We start from the raw sequence: 7369 nt of genomic DNA, 5'->3' as shown, positions 1-7369 counted from the left end.
ATGGTCGCTTTTCTCTGGCAACAGAACTGAAGAGGCGAGGAGTGGGTGGGAACTACTTTATTTGGGAGGGGTGGGGATGGCAAATGATGCTGGACAGATGGCATCCCAGGCTAATCTCTCAGAAAGGTTAGGGAGCCAACTTCCCTAGACATTTACGGGGGGGGGGGGGTTGCTGCTAGTATCCACAGAGAATATTGGGCATGAAAGAGGAGCCTTATCAGGCCAAACGGCCACTCCCACACTCACCGCTGCCCTCTCGGGGCCAGGTCACAGGTAAACTGCCCCCTGCTTAGTCTAGGTTTTGGCCGAAGTGCACCCTCAGGGATGTGATGTTGAAGTACCCCAATAGCCTGTTCTCATTCTGCCAATAACCTGTGCGACTCCCCACCCCACCCCTTTCTGTGAAAACGGACACTGCAGTCAGAGAGACTGGGTGAATCCTGGGGTTGGGCACAGGCAAGCCTCTCCTTGGCCAGGGGAAATGCTTTCCCAGATAGAGCCAGGAGGTGGGGTCGTCAGCACAGTACAGTAGCGCATGAGCAACAGTGGCAACAGCAGCTGGGGGGGGGGGGCAGGTTCCCAGGAGATAGTTTCAGAAGTCATGAGTTCTTTCAGTTAGCTCCACATCAGAAGGAAAGCTGAAGTGGTGGGAGAAGCAGGCAGTATCCTGCTAGTCAGTAAACATTTATTAAGCACCTTCTAAGTGATGCACTGTAATAATCAGAGATACAAAGAGAGACAAAAACAGTCCCTGACCTCAAGGAGCTTACAGACCAATGGACAGACAACGTGCCCAAAATAGCAGATGCAAGATATATGATGTGCACATGGAAGACAATCTCAGAAGGAGGGTGGGGTGGGGGAAGATGGAATGCAAAAGGTCTCTCCAAGAAGCTAAGGACTTGAAGTAGTCTTGAAGGAGGTTCAGGAGGCAAATATGAAAGAGAGCATTCCAGGTATAAGAGATGGTCATTGGAAAGATACCAAGTTAGAGTTTGAAGGTGGAATACCCGACGCTCCCCACCAAAAAAAAGGGTACTTGAGTCTGAATGAGCTAGGGTGGGTGAGAGGGGAAAGAGGAGGGCTAGGTAACTAAGAAAAGAATGATTCACAGATATGTTTATATGGATATGTAGCTTTCAGTACCGTGGTAGAAATGGGTCTTTTGTAAGCAATAAAATGCATAGCGATGGACAAATTTCCTTTTCTTTCCCTTAGTAAAATTCGACAAATAAATGTAAAGAATTGTTTGTTAAGTAAAGTCAACAAAACGTTATTAAACACAAACAGTGCCAAGATTCTCTACTAGGTTCTAGGAGAGTTTATCTAAAAACTCAGGTCTGCCCTCAAGGACATTAAAGTCCAGTAAGAAGATAACAAATTAACTGACAGAGATAGTCTTAATGCTTGATATTATATAATAAATGAGTTTAAGATGTGGACGATGAAAATTCTGTGGGAAGTGGGAGGAGGGAAGTTTTTTACTGGTGAGGGAATTCATGGAATAATTTCTCCTTTTATCTCCCCTCGTTAATAATAGCTAGTCCCGTTAACCTGTATTTAATACTACCCATTTTTTGTACTGACTCAATTGTGTACAATTGTCCCCTCAGTAGGATTTGAATTCCTAAGGGACTTTTTCCTCTTTTTCCTTTTTGTCCTTAATGCTTACTACTCTCCCTCACATATAGAATTGAATAAGTTTGAGGTTCTAGCACTGGGTTGATCTTTAAAGAATGAAAGAAATTCAACTGGTAAAGGAAGGTGAAACATTTTGGGCACAGAAAATAGCTTGGAGCTGTGAGGGAAAAAGTACTGGGCTCTATATTTAAAAAACAAAACATGACTATAAACAAAGAAGACACCCAATGCTTAACATAGTGTCTGGGCTCAATAGGTTTACTAATTCGGAAATAAGCCAGGTAAAATGAATGCCTTGGTCTTCTAGACTCTTTCCTCTTCATCATCTCATCTTCCAGAAAGCAGAGGTCATCTGAGAGGGATTCTGGAAGCTTGTTTATAGAAAAAGACCTCTTTTAGAACCATTCTTCTGAATAGAAAGTCAGCATGAAAGAATGTTCTTGAACATCTTCTAGAATCCTCATTTTGAACAGTAGTGTGAATTAGGGTTTTGAACTTCGGAGGGAACATCCTAAAGTTGAAAAAAATCAATGAGCCCAGATTCTAATCTTGGACCACTATTGCCAATAACTAGAAAATTTGGGTAAATCCCTTAGGTTCTCTGAGTAGTCCCTTCCCATTAGGGAAAATTGGAGTTTCAATCATACTAATTATCTTCCTTCCCCAACTCCCAGAGATGTGATGATAGAGGAAAGAGGTGGCTGTAGTTAGTGGGTTGGGGGAAATAGCTGCAGTTTATAGGCTGGGAGAGAGCCAGGTGAACTGAATTTTTTCTCTTTTAAATATTTTATTTATTGATTTTGTTAAATATTTCCCAAATCCACGAACAATTTTTAAAATTCTTTTTTTAATTTGAATTTTAAATTGTTTCCCTCTCGTCCCTCCCCCACCCCTTGAGAAGGCAAATAATATGAAAATGATTATACATGTGAAGTCATGCAAAGCATCATTCTATATTAGCCAGGTTGCAAAAGAAAACACACACACAAGGAAAAAATAGATAACTGTTGTGTATTTGGATGGAATATTAGTTGAACATGGTAGTTTTGCAGTTTCATGTGAAAATCATCTTTTTATTTTACTTTGTTATGGGAATGCTTGTTTTGGTCTGTGAATAGAAAATAAATTTTTAAAAAAGTATATTGGGAAAATAAGAGACAATCCAAAGCATCCTATGTTTTTGAGAATTTTAATAAGGAAAACAATGATTGCTGACATGTATGTAGTACTGCACACACACACACACACACACACACACACATATATATATATATATATATATATATAGAGAGAGAGAGAGATACACATATTATCTCACTTGATCCTTAAAACTATCCTTCTATTTTTTTGAGACAATCAGGGTTAAGTGACTTGTCCAGGGTCACATAATTAGAAAGTGCTTTAGTCTGAATTTGAACTCAGATCCTCCTAACTCCAGTTCTAATATGCCATCTACCTGCCTCATAATTCATGTCTTTTTGCCTAAAATTATATCTGCTGTTCCACATTCCCTCTCAATTGCCATACATCACAGAGTAGTGCTATCATGGTCAGGAAAGTTGGGTTCAAGTACCAGCAGTCTTATTTACTGATTACATGACCATAGGCACCTCAGTCAATTGGTCACCCATTTAACAAACATTAATTTTGTGCATCCTACATGACACTTTACTAAGCTTTGGGAATATAAAAGCAAGCACCATCCTACAGTTTCATTTTTCTGTTTGTTCAATAGTCATAATTTGCTATGTAGTTCATGGGGTTGTTGTGATGGCAGTATTCTGTTAACTATAACTTTAGCCATAACTGTTCCTGGTAGTCATAATAAGAAGAAATTAGCCAAAGTTGACAAAACAGAAATTTGCCAGGGAGAGGGAGGAAAGTGAATTGGCATCTAAATCTTACTTTTTCTAGGGGAATAACTAATATCTGAATCATATTAAGACAGATCATAAAGTGAATAGAGCACTGGACTTTTTTTAAACAAATATAATCTGATTTGATCCTCATGATAACTTTACAAGAGAGATATTACTCTACCATTATTAAACTAATTTTATAGTTAAGGAAAATGAGACAAAGAGAGATTAAATGATTTGACCTCGGTCACAGAGCTAGTAAGTGTCTTAGGCTGAATTTGAACTCAGGCATTCTTGACTCTAGTTAAGATGCTCTATCCAGGAAGTATATCAAAAGCTGCCCCTGAAAAGCTGACTAGATGAACCATTGTCAGGAATGTTCTGTAAAAGGATCATACTTCAGATGGTGGATGGCCCATGTGACTTCTGAGGTCACTTTCAGTTGTGGCTTTCTATGATAAGGATGGTAAACATTTTCACTGATGTCAAAGCGCATTTTTTTTTATTTTTAGTGACTGTGAAAGACTCAGACAAATCTTCCCAATTTAGTAGAAATGACTCCTCTTCAAAAATTTTCCATGATTCCTCATTGCCATGGAATGGAAAACAAGTCTCAGATTGCTTACCCTTTCACTGTGCTTCACTTTTATGTGAAGGGTTCTAACCTTTATGCCCATCCTTATTTCCCATTATTCTGCCTTCCAAGAATTCTTGTCTGCTCTGCTCTTTCCTCCATCCACTTTTTCTTCTTTTGAAACAATATTTGGATGTGAATTCCTGTAGTCCCTCTAGCGTGAAGTGATCTTTTGTCAATTCAATAAACATTTATAAAGCACATGCTAGGTGGCACTATAGTAGATAGAGTGCTGAGCCTGGAAACAAGAAGACGTGAGTTCCAAAACAACCTCAGAAATTCACTCTCTCTCTCTCTGTATGATCCTGGGCAAGTTACTTACCTCTGTTTGCCTTAATCAACTGAAAAAGGAAACACACTGTTCTAATATCTTTGTCAAAAAAAAAAAAACATACAGAGTTACAAAGAGTTTGATACAACTGAACAAAAATAATGTATCAGACACTGGGGATACAATTAAGAAAAAAGAAATAAAGTCCCTGCTCTTAAGGAACTTGCAATCTAATGAGAGAAGACAACATACAAAAAAGAAGTTGGAAAGGTGGTGGAGGTGGTTGGGAGTTGGGGAGGAAGGAGAGAATTAGCGAATGTTTGTTATGGAGTTATCTTGTTCCCTGGAGTTCAAACCAAGTAGAGCTGTAGATGCAAAATGGAGAGTGAGTTGGAAAGACTCAATTTTGTCTTCTTTATTTTTTATTTTTTTTGCAAGGCAAATGGGGTTAACTGGTTTGCCCAAGGCCACACAGCTAGGTAATTATTAAGTGTCTGAGACTGGATTTGAACCCAAGTACTCCTGACTCCAGGGTCTGTGCTTTATACACTGCACCACCTAGCTGCCCCAATTTTGTCTTCTTTAAAGGAAAATTTGAGGAGTTCATGCTCCACCTTCAAGATAAATAGTATCTAAGGATGAGTTAAAAATCATGATGATGAGATTTTAGATAATCAGATCATCCTTTCTCTTATTTCTCAAATTTCTTATGGCATTTTGCATCTCCCTAAGACTTTTATCCTTTCATACTTATACATGTAAAGAAGCTGCATTCCTCCCTCACCCATTGTATTATAAAAGAATCACTTTTCATCTAAGCATCCTCAAGTATAGAAGTTTGAATGTAAGAGGTGCAGAAATAAAAAAGATCAGTTGAAATTACTTAAGATTATTAGCCAGAGGAAAAAATACTTTGGTTGGGTTGGGAGGAGGGTGATTAGGGGGCCTGATAACTATCTTTGTTACTTGGAGTAGAAAGGGGTTTATAATTATTCTTAGTCCTGGAATAATGGGTGGAAGTGGCAAGGAAATTGATGGAAAGAAAGTCTTGAAACAGAGATATCCAGAATGTAGTGGGTTTTCCTTCACTGGACACCAAGTTAGGGTGATCAGTTATTGGGGATTTTATAAAATAGATCTCTGTAAAAATACTGGTGGAGTTAGGTGGTTTCTGAAGCTTTTTCTACTTTTATGCAATAGCAATTGAATTCAATTGAATTTGTAGGCTCAAGGACACTGGGATGTTACTGTTCTTGCCAGTTAATTTTTAGAAAGACTGGTGCTAATTGAAGTAAAATTACAGCCAAGCAAAGAAAAAAATCAGTTACACACACATTTGGATCTTGACCACAGTACTTATTGCAGTTTGACTGGACAAATCACTTTATCTCACAGAATTTCAGTTTCCTCTTCTGTACCATTGTGAAAATGATACATGCAATATTAACTTCATAGAGTTATTATGAGGAAAGTGCTTGGTAATAGACATGGTGAGATACTGTTATTCTCATCAAGTAAAACACAGGAATTGTGTTAAATAAGAATGAAAAACTTTAGTCTTGCAAATGCTGAAACAGGAATGGGTTTTGTGCAAGGAATGCAGCATGTTACTAATTTATAATGTGAGAAACATTAGCATTTTCCAAACAAGATTTAAAAAGGTGTTCTGGTTGCTCTTGACTAAGAACTACATTACTGCATCTTTTATAATCATTGTTTTTTTTTTTGGTGGCTTTTTTGTTCTTCTAATCTGGACCTTAAAAGTATTTGGTGTGTGGTTTAGGAGTGATTAACACATAAAAATCACAATTCTGAGATGGAAATGGAACTATAGATATTTTTAATCTGGTCTTAGAAATGATTGAACTGGAAGAGCCATAATTATGGAATCTTGGGGCTGGGACATTAGAAGATGACCTTAGGAAGTCATCTAGAACAATAAAGAGAGCATGGAACATGAAATATGAGAGTTAAAAGGAAACTTCAAATATAGAATTTTAGAACTGGAACAGATATTAAAACATAAACATGAGATAGTTAGAATATAGACTCATGGAATGGTAGAATTAGATAGGATCTTAGTCCTGTCTGCCATACAGGTACAATGGTTTGCCCAAAGGCATTAATGGGAGAACTGAGATCAGGACCCTGGTCTTCTGCCTTTCATTCCCATACTATCTCTCCTATACCATCTTGCATTATTTTCCATGCATTTTTGCTTATTTCATCTCACTCTATTAGGAATTTACTTCATATTACACAACTCTTCCCTCTTCTTTTTTCTTAAAGTTTGGGGAAGGAGAGAAGTCTACTTTATGGAATATATTTACATTGACTCTGTTTTAAAATTTTATTTTTTGCCCAGACCTCTGATTTCATTGGTGTAGAAAACTTTCATGTGGAAACTCTCCCTAGTAAATCAGCTCTGTAATAATACTTCAACAACTTACCAAGTATCTTTTGGAGTCACTGAGAGACTAAATGACTGTATGTTAGTACCATAGCTGGGGCAACTAGGTATTATAATGATTAGAGTACTGAGTCTGAAGTTAGAAACACTCATCTTACTGAGCTCAAATATGACACAAAACACTTACTAGCTGTATTGCTGGGTAAGTTTGATTTGGTTTTCTCATCTATGAAATGAACTGGAAAAAGAATTGGAAGACCAACTTAATATATTTGCCAAGAAAACCTCAAATTGGGTCACAAAAGATTGGACTCATCTGAAACAACAACAGAACTACAAATCCCCGAGCCAGTAAGGGTCAGAGAAAGGACTTGAACCAAGATGTTTCTGATGTCAAGAATGACTGTAAGTCTCAGTATTTCTATGTTTTACCATTATGTTCTTCCAGAGAGTGCCTTTATCAATAACCTCATCAGTGCTTCATGAAGTCAGCTTCTAAAATCACTTTGTGACAAGGATGGTCCCTGACACCTGGCTACTTTGATCAAAATTAT

At 37.7% G+C, this 7369-nt stretch overlaps 1 protein-coding gene across 1 annotated transcript in view; it reads left to right on the top strand.

The window, feature by feature from the left end:
- Window positions 1–7369, top strand: part of KCNQ3 (potassium voltage-gated channel subfamily Q member 3) — a 457133-nt gene that overhangs the window by 1231 nt on the left and 448533 nt on the right.

This window comes from Macrotis lagotis, chromosome X, assembly GCF_037893015.1.
Source record: "Macrotis lagotis isolate mMagLag1 chromosome X, bilby.v1.9.chrom.fasta, whole genome shotgun sequence".
Classification (NCBI taxonomy): domain Eukaryota; kingdom Metazoa; phylum Chordata; class Mammalia; order Peramelemorphia; family Peramelidae; genus Macrotis; species Macrotis lagotis.
This window is presented reverse-complemented; position numbering and strand designations above follow the sequence as displayed.